We start from the raw sequence: 10,888 nt of genomic DNA, 5'->3' as shown, positions 1-10,888 counted from the left end.
CACACACACACACACACACACACACACACACACACACACACACACACCCCTATACACCTTCTTTTGGATTGTGAAGCAATGAGCAGAATTCTCTTTTCTACAAACAGATGGCTGAAGGACAATGGGAATCTTCTGAAGTTAGAGTCATGAAACCATTTTCCCAAGTCAGGGAAGATTGGAGTAGAGATGGGAGTTTAGGGTTTCTCCAGAAATTTGGGGAAATTTCAGAACAAATTAGAATGTTTGTCATGTTTGTCTAGAGACTCAGTCATGGAGGTCAGGAAACCAGAAATGGTCTGCATTAAGCAAGGTCCAGACTACCATTTTGAGACTTCTTGGAGTCAAGTCAGCATGAACTACTGAAGTGTAATTGGGCTGATGATCTGACAAGACAGCTATGAGCTTTGTTCAGTTTATGTCTCACCTAAATGTCATTCAAACACAGCTACCTCCATGAAGATTTCCCTGATCACTTCCCCCCCTCCAGTGACTTTTCCCTTCCCTACTAGGAATGACACTTTGTACCTCTCTTAAGGCATTTTTCACATTCTTCCACATGTACTATAACTACATGCCTATTCTATCATTCTCCATTTAATTGAAAGGTCCTTTGGGGTAAGGCCAGATCTTGCCCAGCTATATCCCCTACACAATTCTGGGGCAAGAAAAAATCATTCCATCCGTTCAGGTCTTCTGCCTCCTGCTACAAGACATGAAACACCACTGCTGAGCACCAGCTTTCTCCCTTTCAGAGAAGAAGAGAATGCCATCCATTAAGTCTCTGACCTAGTCATTTGCCTTGGAGAAAGGGGAGTAACACATTCCTTCAGCTCCAAGCACAGTTGTTCCCTTACTTCAACTGCCTAAGGGCCTAAGAGTAGTCTACCTTAAGACCAAACCCCTTGAATCCGCCTAAACTCATTCCTCAATGATGAAAAAAATCATAACCAGTCATACCCTCCTCATCTCAGTGATTTTGAGTCATCATAGAAAGCCCTGTTCCTGACTCCCAATACTTTACGTTATTCCATTCCTCGCAATCAAACTTTATCTCATCTGACACCCCCTCCCATGTCCCACTCTAAAGTTATCCACTGTTTTACTCTATACACTCTGGAAAGCCAGTTCCATCCATAAGCAACAAAATCCATAGGCATCTTCTGGTTCTCATTGAGACCTAACTCCCTCCTGATGACAGCTTCCCTCTCTCATGACTCATTAGTCAAAGTAGAATAGTTGGACAATTTCTTGCTCCCCATTGCTCCTACCAGGTTCTCCCTTGGCCACTATCACTCAGTAACCTCTCTTTTGAAGTTCATTCTATCTGTATCTACCACCCAATCAGAATTCTCACACCTGTTGTCCACCCACTTCTAGAATATTCCCCTTCTTTTCTCAATGACTTCAGTACCTGGTTCATAGTCTAACTTCTACCCTACTTCAACATACATACTGATATTCCCCCAAATACCCTAACCTCATAGTTCCCCAACTTATTCACTCCACACAACCTCCTATTCCACCCCACCTCAGCCACACACAAATATGGTTATGATCTTGCCATCACTCACAAATGCAGGACTTCAACATTCATTATGAAGTTCCCTTATCTGATCACAATCTATTGTCAATATACTTTCTCAAACCTTGTTCTTCATCCACATCATGACCTCCAATCCTTCAGTCCCCCAGTTCTTTCTCAAACTATCATGCTGCACTAGCTACATTCTTCTCCCTTCCTAGTTTGACCCCTTTGGTGACTACACTTCTCTTCCATAGTCCTTTGCCCCCTTATCATATTGTCGATCTTTTCATCAACTCCAGTCCATCCTCCACTCAGTGGTCAAAGTTATCTTCCTAAAGTACAACCTCTTTTCTCCCTTCCAATCAATAAAATCATCAGCAGCTCCCCATCACCTCCAAGACCAAATATAAAATTTGTTTGTTTGTTTGTTTTGTGTGTAAGGCAATTGGAGTTAAGTGACTTCCCTAGGGTCACACGGCTAGTATTATGTGTCTGAGGCCGAATTTGAACTCAGGTCCTCCTAACTCCAGGGCCGGTGCTCTATCCATTGTGCCATCTAGCTGCCCCTATAAAATCTTTTGCTTGGCACTTCTCCACCTTTCCAGTGTTCTTGCATTTTACATTTCCTGACCCCCACCCCACCCGCATCCTAATCCTGCCATGTACTCTGCAATTCAGTGATACTAGTCTTCCTGCTTTTGCTTGAACAAGACACTCTATTTCCAGACTCTGGTCATTTTCATTGGCTGTCCCCCAAGCCTGGAATGCACTCCTTCCTCATCTCTGCCTCCAGGCCTCCCTGGCTTCCTTCAAGTCCCAACTAAAATCCTACTTTCTCTAAGAAGCCTTTCCTGATCCTCCTTCTAGTGCCTTCCCTCTGTAGTTCTCAATTCATCTTGCAGATAGCTTGTTTATATGGATTTGTTTGCATGTTGTCTCCCCCATTAGATTGTGGGTTCCTTGACAGCAAGTACTGTGTTTTACCATTCTTTATATCCCCAGCATTTTAGCACAGTGCCTAGTACATAGTAGGTGCTCAACAAATATTTATTGATGGACAGACTCTAAATCTAGCTTTTTGGAGGGATTCCAAATCCCTTGAGCTCAGTTTAAGTGGTGAATCATGATCCCAGTCCCAAGGGGGAGGAGATGAAAATCTTTCCTAAAAGGGAAAGTCATTAACAATCCCAGAAGGGGCACCTAAAGCATAAAGGGTCAGACTGATTTAAGCAGAGATTTGGCCACGACAATAACACCAACACCAAACTGAGAGCACCAAAGAATCCCTAATGTAATTATAGGCTGCATTCAATCAATCCACAAACATTTATTATGTGTCTGTTATGTTACTTGCCAGGCACTGTGCTAGGTCCTTTTGCATACAAAGTGAAATAATCCCAGTCCTCAAGGAATTTAGTGAGAGGCGCAAAGTTTTTATGACCAAGGCGGTGAAGCCTCTGCCTCATTTTCTCCTGGTCAGACCACACTGGAGTGCTGTTCCTAGTCATCCTTTCCTAAATCTCAACCTTGGATTTGCCTCCACCATTTGCTATCTCCATTCCTGCTCCTGTGCTGCTAAACACCACCTGAAGTGGGTCAACACGCTAACTGGGTCAACTACAAATCTATTCTCTAATCTCAACTGCTCAGTATTTCATAGCAATCTTTGTATTCTCTTTGATGGAGTCTTTCACACTCATTCACAGCATCAGTCCTGAACTTCATGAATCACTTGTTCTAAACTTTGTGTCATCAAACCATCCCTTTGCTATCCCTCTCAGCAAAGGACTTCACCTTATATTTCATCAAGCAAATTGAAACCTTATGAGCTTCCTCTTTTCCCCCAACCTTACCTTTCAGATCCTTTCATCACCCCCCATTTTCTCCTTTGCTCCAGAATCCAAGGAAGAAGTGAACCCTCTCTTTGCCAACACCAATTTGTACCCATAATCCCATTCTCTCATCTCTAATATGCAGCTTGCCCCTTCATTTATTTTCTAATCTTCAATCTCTCTTTATTCATTGGTTCCATCCTGGCTGCCTAAAACCATTTAGATCTACTCATCTTTAAAAAGAACTTATTACTTTCCCACAAGCTACTGTCCTATGTCTCTTCTCCTTTTTCCTGTTTTGAAAACTGGTTTCCAACCTCACCACTTGACTAAAACTGCTCTCACCAAGGTCACCAATAATTTCTTATTGTCAAATGTGGATGGCTTCATCCTTGGCCTTGGTAATTTTTGACACTATTGACTAACCCCTTTCTCTTGGTTACTCTCTCTTCCCTGGGTTTTTATGACTCTGTTTTTGCCTGGTTCTCCTATCTGTCTACTTGTCAGTGTTCTTTACTTAGTAATCTCCTCTATGCTGATGTTTTCCAAATCTACCTATCCAGCCCTTATTTCTCTCCTAAACTCTTTCTCTAAATCAAATGCTTACTGGATAGTTCTATCTTGATGTTGCATAGGCATCTCATTCTTAACACAGTAAACACAATGAATTTCCTCCTCCCCACCACCAAAGCTTACCCTTCTTCCTAACTTCCCTATTCCTGTCAAGGACTCCTGTCTAGGCAGCCAGATTCAAAACTTCATAGTTGTCCATTGCTCTTCCTAACCCTCTATATCCAAAGAGTTGCCAATTTCTGATGACTCTATTTCCACAACATCTCTAATCATTCCCCTCTCCCTTAGAGTGCCACCTTAGTTCAGATCCTCAACACTTCTTATTTGGAATATTAAAATAGCCTCCTAATTGATTTCCCTGCCATCAATTTCTCCCCTTTCGAATCCACCCTCTACAAAATCACCAAATTAATATTGCTGAAGTATAGGTCTGATAAGTTATTCCCTTGTTTAAAAAGCTTCAGTAGCTGACTCCCTATCGACTCTAGTATAAAATAGAAACTCCATTTTGGCATTTTAAACCCTTCATAGTCTGGTTTCAGCCTATTTTTCCAGGCATTTCATCTTATTCCCCTTATTTGACATTCCCAAACAAACTGGCCTGCTTGCACACATCATTCCAACTCCTATCTGCATTTCTTTTCTTTTTAAAATATTTCTTTCATTTACAATTTATTTTTAATAGTAACTTTAAAATTTTTTTTGAGTTCCAAATTCTTCCTCTCCCTCCCTGCAGCCACTTCTCCACTCTTTGAGAAGGCAAGCAATATATCAATTATGCCTGTGAAATAATGTAAAAATATATTTCCATATTATCCAAAAAAAGGAAGAAAAATAAACTGAAAAAAAAAACCATACTCAATTTGCACCAAGAGTTTGTCATTTCTCTCTGAAGGTGAATAGCAGTTTCTACCATGAGTCCTTCAGAATTATCTTAGATCATCATATTGATCAGAGTAGCTAAATCTTTCACAGTTGATCATCCTTACAATATTGCTGTTCCTGTATATGGTGTTCTCCTGGTTCTGCTCACTTCACTTTGCATCAGTTCATATAAGTCATCCCAGGTTTTTCTGAAGCCATCTTGTTCATCATTTATTTTATTTTTTTTTATTTATTTTTAGTTTTCATCATTCACTTTTATAAGATTTTGAGTTCTAAATTTTCCCCTTCCCTTCCCTTCCCTTTCCTTCCTCCTCCCTAAGACGTCATGCAATCTGATATAAGCTATACATGTACAATCATATTAAACATATTTCCACATTAATCATATTGTGAAAGAAGAATCAGAACAAAAGGGAAAAAACATGAGAAAAAAAACAAAAAGAAAGAAAACACTGTGCTTCAATCTGCATTTAGACGCTATAATTCTTTCTCTGGATATGAATAGCATTTTCCATCATGAGTCTTTTGGAATTGTCTTAGATCATTGCATTGCTGAGAAGAGCTAAGCCTATCAAAGTTGGTCATTGCATAATGTTGCTTTTACTGTGTACAATGTTCTTCTGATTCCGCTCACTTCACTCAGCATCAGTTCATGTAAGTCTTTCCAGGTTTTTCTGAAGTTTGCCTATTCATTATTTCTTATGGAATAATAGCATTCCATTACATTCATATACCACAACTTGTTCAGCCATTCCCTAATTGATGGGCATCCCCTCAACTCCCAATTCTTTGCCATCACAAAAAGTTGCTCATCATTTCTTATAGCACAATAGTATTCCATCACAATTATATACCACAACTTGTTCAGTCATTCCCCAATTGATGGGTATCCCTTCAATTTCCAATTCTTTGCCACCACAAAGTTAATGGCTATAAATATTTTTGTACATGTAAGTCTTTTCCTTTTCCTTTGATCAATTTGGGATATAGACCTAATAGTGGTATTGCTGGGTCAAACGGTATGCACAGTTTTATAGATCTTTGAGCATAGTTCCAAATTGTTCTCCAGAATTATTGGACTAGTTCACAACTTTACCAACAGTATATTTGTATCCCTATTTTTCCACATCCCCTCCAGCATTTATTTTCTTTTTCTGTCATGTTAGCCAATTGGGTAAGTATGAAGTGTTACCTCAGAGTTATTTTAATTTGTGTTTTTCTAACCAATAGTGATTTAGAGCATTTTGTTCATATGACTACAGACAGCTTTAATTTCTTCTCAAAAATGCATTTTCATATCCTTTGACTATCAACTGGGCTCCTATTTTTTTTTTATAAATTTGACTCAGTTCTCTATATATTTGAGAAATGAAGCCTTTATCCGAGAAACTTGCTGTAAATTCCACCCCCTCCCTCCCAGTTTTCTGCTTTCCTTCTAATCTTGGCTGCATTGGTTTTGTTTGTGCAAAGCCTTTTCAATTTAATGTAATCAAAATTATCCATATTAAATCCTGTAATGCTCTCTATCTTTTTTTGGTCATAAATAGGTTGAGGTAAACTATTCCATACTCCTTTAATTTGCTTATGATATCTCTCTTTATACCCACATACCCACATTTGTGATGTGAGATGTAGGTCTTAACCTAGTTTTTGCCAAACTGCTTTCCAGTTTTCCAAGCAATTTTTGCCAAATAGTGAGTTCTGGTCCCAAAAGCTTGGATCTTTGTATTTATCAAACACTAATTTACTATGGTCATTTCCTACTATGTATTATTTACCAAATCTATTCCACCGATTCACCATTCTATTTCTTAGTCAGTACCAGATTGTTTTGATGATTAGCACTTTGTAATATAGTTTGAAATCTGGTACTGCTAAGGTCACCTTCCTTCATGTTTTTGTTTTTGTTTTTGATCTATTCCTTTGATGTTCTTGACATTTTATTCTTCCAGATGAATTTTGTTATTGTTTTTTCTAGGATCTATAAAATAATTCTTTAGTAGTTTGATTGGCATGGCATTGAATAACTAAATTAATTTTAGGTAGAATTGTAATTTTTATTATATTGCCTTGGCCTCTCCATGAGTAATTAGCATTTCTCTACTTGTTTAGATGTGTCTTTATTTGTGTGAAATGTATTTTGTAATTGTGTTCCTATAGTTCCTAGATTTATCTTTGGTAAAATAAGTGGAAAGTAGGAGATATCCTCTAGGGAGACTCCCAAGTATTTTATATTGTCTGCAGTTATTTTAAATGGAATTTCTCTTTCTATTTCTTCCTGCTATGTTTTGTTGGTAGTATAGCAATCCTGATGGTTTATGTGAGCTTATTTTATATCCTGCAACTTTGCTAAAGTTGTCAATTATTTCAACTAGTTTTTTAGTTGATTCTCTAGGGTTCTTTAAATATACCAACAGGGCAGCTAGGTGGCGCAGTGGATAGAGCACTGGGAGACCCGAGTTCAAACCCAGTGTGTCAAACACTTACTAGTTGTGTGACTCCGGAAAAGTCACTTAACCCTGTTTGCCTCAGTTTTCTCATCTGTAAAATCAGCTAGAGAAGAAAATGGCAAACCACTTTAGTATCTTTGCCAAGAAAACCCCAAAAGGGGTCACAGAGCATTGGACTTATGAAAAATGACTAAACAACAACAAAGTACACCGTCATATCATCTTTAAAGAGTGATAAATTTGTTTCCTTATTTTATTTTTATGTCAATTTCTTCTTCTTTATTCCTATAGCTAGCATTTCTAATATAATACTGAATAATAATGGTGATAATGTTCATCCTTGCTTCACCCCTATCTTATTGGGAAGACTTCTAGTTTATCTCCATTACAGATAATAATTACTCTTGTTTTTAGATACTATTTATTATTTTTTTGGTTTTTTTTTTTTTTGGTTAGGCAATGGAGTTAAGTGGCTTGCCCAGGGTCACACAGTTAGTAAGTGTTATGTGTCTGAGTCTGGATTTGAACTCAGGTCCTCCTGAATCCAGGGCCGGTGCTCTACCCACTGTGCCACCTAGCTGCCCCTCCACTGCACCACCTAGCTGCCCTGATACTATTTATTATTTAAGAAAAGCACCATTTATTCCTTTCTAGTGTTTTTAATAGGAATTGGCTTTGTATTGTCAAAAGCTTTTTCAGTATCTATTGAGATAACTATGTTATTTTTATTATTAATATGGTCAGTTATGCTTATAGTTTTCCTGATATTGAACCAGCCTTGCCTTATTGGTATAAATCCCACAAGGTTATAGTGTATGATCTTTGTAATGTATTACTATAATCTCCTTACTACTATTTTATTTAAACTTTTTGCATCAATAGTCATTAGGGAAATTGGTTTAGAGCTTTCTTTCTCTGTTTTTCTCTCTCTGGTTTAGATATCAAAACCATATTTGTGTCACAGAAGAAATTTTGTAGAACTCCTCCTTTACCTAATTTTTCCAAATAGTTTATATAATATTGGAATTAAATTAAATTAAATGTTTGGTAGAATTCATTTGTAGGAGAGGATTCTGAGAAGATGGTGGAATATGTCAGAAGACTTTGGGCTCTCCAAATTTCCTCCACAAAACAAAGGATGGAACATTGCCTCAAAGTTATTGTAAGGCAGCAGAAATAAACACAAGTAGGGGTAAGGCAGTTGTCCTCCTAAGACAACCTGCGAGGACACCAGGAAAAACTTGACCTCCAAGGATGGAGTTTGGCCCAATTCAGTGAAATCAATAAACAAGCCCTAGGGGTATCTGGGTCAGGAGGCAGCCTCAGCCTCAGGAACTTTCACTTCACAGGTAGTGCTGAACTGAGTAGGAGAAGACTGAAGGCCCTTCTACTGTCGCAGGATGCCAAGTACAGCTGGGCTGACCAGACACGGTCTCAGGCTACCGCTGCAGGGGAAAAGGAGCTAGTACATGCCTGATGAGTGTGGCGGCAGAGGGGTGCGGACCTTGGTTTTGGTTCCAGGACAAACAGGAGAGTTAAGTTTACAGCCACTGAAAGGACACCAGGGAGCAAGAGCATTTGCTGTACAATGTGGCTGGGGGCCCTGGCTATGGCTGAGGAGTAGAGAGGAGGGCCCAAGGTTGGACCTTAGGATAGAGCTTAGAAAATAGCAGTAATAAGGACCTGAGGCCTGGGTCATAATTCCCCATACCTTAGGACTAGAATTTGATTAAAATCATAAGCTACTTAAAACAAAATGGAAATCAAAATGAGCATGCAAAGGAGAAAGAACTCAACTATAGACAGCTACTATGGAGATAGAGAAGATCTGCATTCAAATTCAGAGGAAGATAATGGAGCTAAAAAAGCCACTTCTTTTTCAATAAGAAACGACAAATGGTCATAAGCCCAAAAAAAGTTTTTGGAAGATAAAAAGCTTAAAAAGGACTTTAAAAATCAATTAAGAGAGATCAAGGAAAAATTAGGGAAAAAATAAGAGCAATCCAAGAAAATCAAGAAAATTATGAAAAGAAAGTCAACTAAATGGAAAAAGAGAATCAAAAACTTAAGGAAGAAAATAATTCCTTGAATACTAGAATTGGGCAAGGGGAAGCTAATGACGTTATAAGACAACAAGAAAAAATGAAAGAAAACCAAAAGAATGAAAAAATAGAACAGAATGTGAAACATCTCATCAGAAAAACAACTGATGTGCAGAACAGATGAAGGAGAGACCACATAAGAATAGCTGGACTACCTGAAAGTTACAATAAATAAAAAGAATTTTGATACAATATTACAAGGAATTATTAAGTAAAATTGTCTTGAAGTTCTAGAACAAAAAGGTAAAGCAGAAATAGAAAAAATCTACCAATCACCATCTGAAAGAGATCACAGAAGGAAAACTTACAGGAATATCACAGCCAAATTTCAAAGCTGTCAGGTTAAGGAGAAAATATTACAAGCAACAAGAAAAAAACAATTTAAATATTGCAAAGCTACAATCAGGATCATACAAGACCTAGTAGTTTCTATGTTGAAGGACTGTGGATCTTAGAACACTATATTTTATAGAACAAAAGAGCTGGGATTATGACCAAGGGTAATTTATCCAGCACAGTTAAGTATAATCCAGAATGAAAAAAAAAATGGATATTTAGGGAATTGAAAGACTTTCAGCTACTTGTGACAAAAAGAGCAGAACTTAATGGAAAATTTGACACATAAGATTCAGAAGAAATATAAGGTAAATGTTAAAGACCAATCATAAGGGACTCAATAAGATCAAACTGTTTACTTCTTAAATGTGAAAATGTTGTCAGTACTCATATGTCATCATTATTTGGGTAGTTTGAAAGAAAGGCTTGGGATAAACTGTGTGTGATAGGGTGATTCTACAAAACAAAACTGCATAGGGAGAGATAAAAAGCAGTAGTTATCCCACACAAATGAGGCAAGAAAGAAAGAACTGATACAAAAGAAAAGAAGCAAGTGGGGATAGAAGGCTGGTAGAGCTGGAACCTTACTCTCATCAGAAATAGGTTAAAGAGGAAACAACATATATATCTAGAAGGGAATGAAAGTCTTCTAAATTTAGAAAAGAAATAAGAGGGCAAGGGGATAGGATGAGGGAGGGACTTTTAGAAGGATGTGTAGATTAAGAATTACGAGAAGGCGGGACAGCTAGGTGTTGCAACGGATAGAGCACCAGCCCTGGAGTCAGGAGGACATGAGTTCAAATTCAGCCTCAGACACATAACACTCACTAGCTGTGTGACTCTAGGCAAGTCACTTAACCCTAATTGCCTCACCTAAACAAGAAAAAAATAATTAAGAAAAGTCAGGGGATAAGGGAGAAACTTTTAGAAAGATAGGTAGATTAAGGTAGTAGAGGGTAAGAGGAGAGTATAAGGGAGGGATTCTTTCTTAGAGGGGTGGGTAGATTAAGTAATTGGTAGACAAGGTTAGTGGGTAGAAGTAAATTAGAAGAGTGAGGAGGGGTAGGGCAAATAGGAGAGAAGGATAGTGAGGAAAAATAGGATGGAGGGAAATAAAGAAGTAATTATAACTTTGAATGTGAATGGGATGAATTTACCCATAAAACAGAAATGGATAGCAGAATG

Source organism: Vombatus ursinus, unplaced genomic scaffold (genome assembly GCF_900497805.2).
Source record: "Vombatus ursinus unplaced genomic scaffold, bare-nosed wombat genome assembly UNPS02014793.1, whole genome shotgun sequence".
In the NCBI taxonomy this organism is placed as follows: Eukaryota; Metazoa; Chordata; class Mammalia; order Diprotodontia; family Vombatidae; genus Vombatus; species Vombatus ursinus.
Note: the sequence above shows the minus strand (reverse complement) of the source record.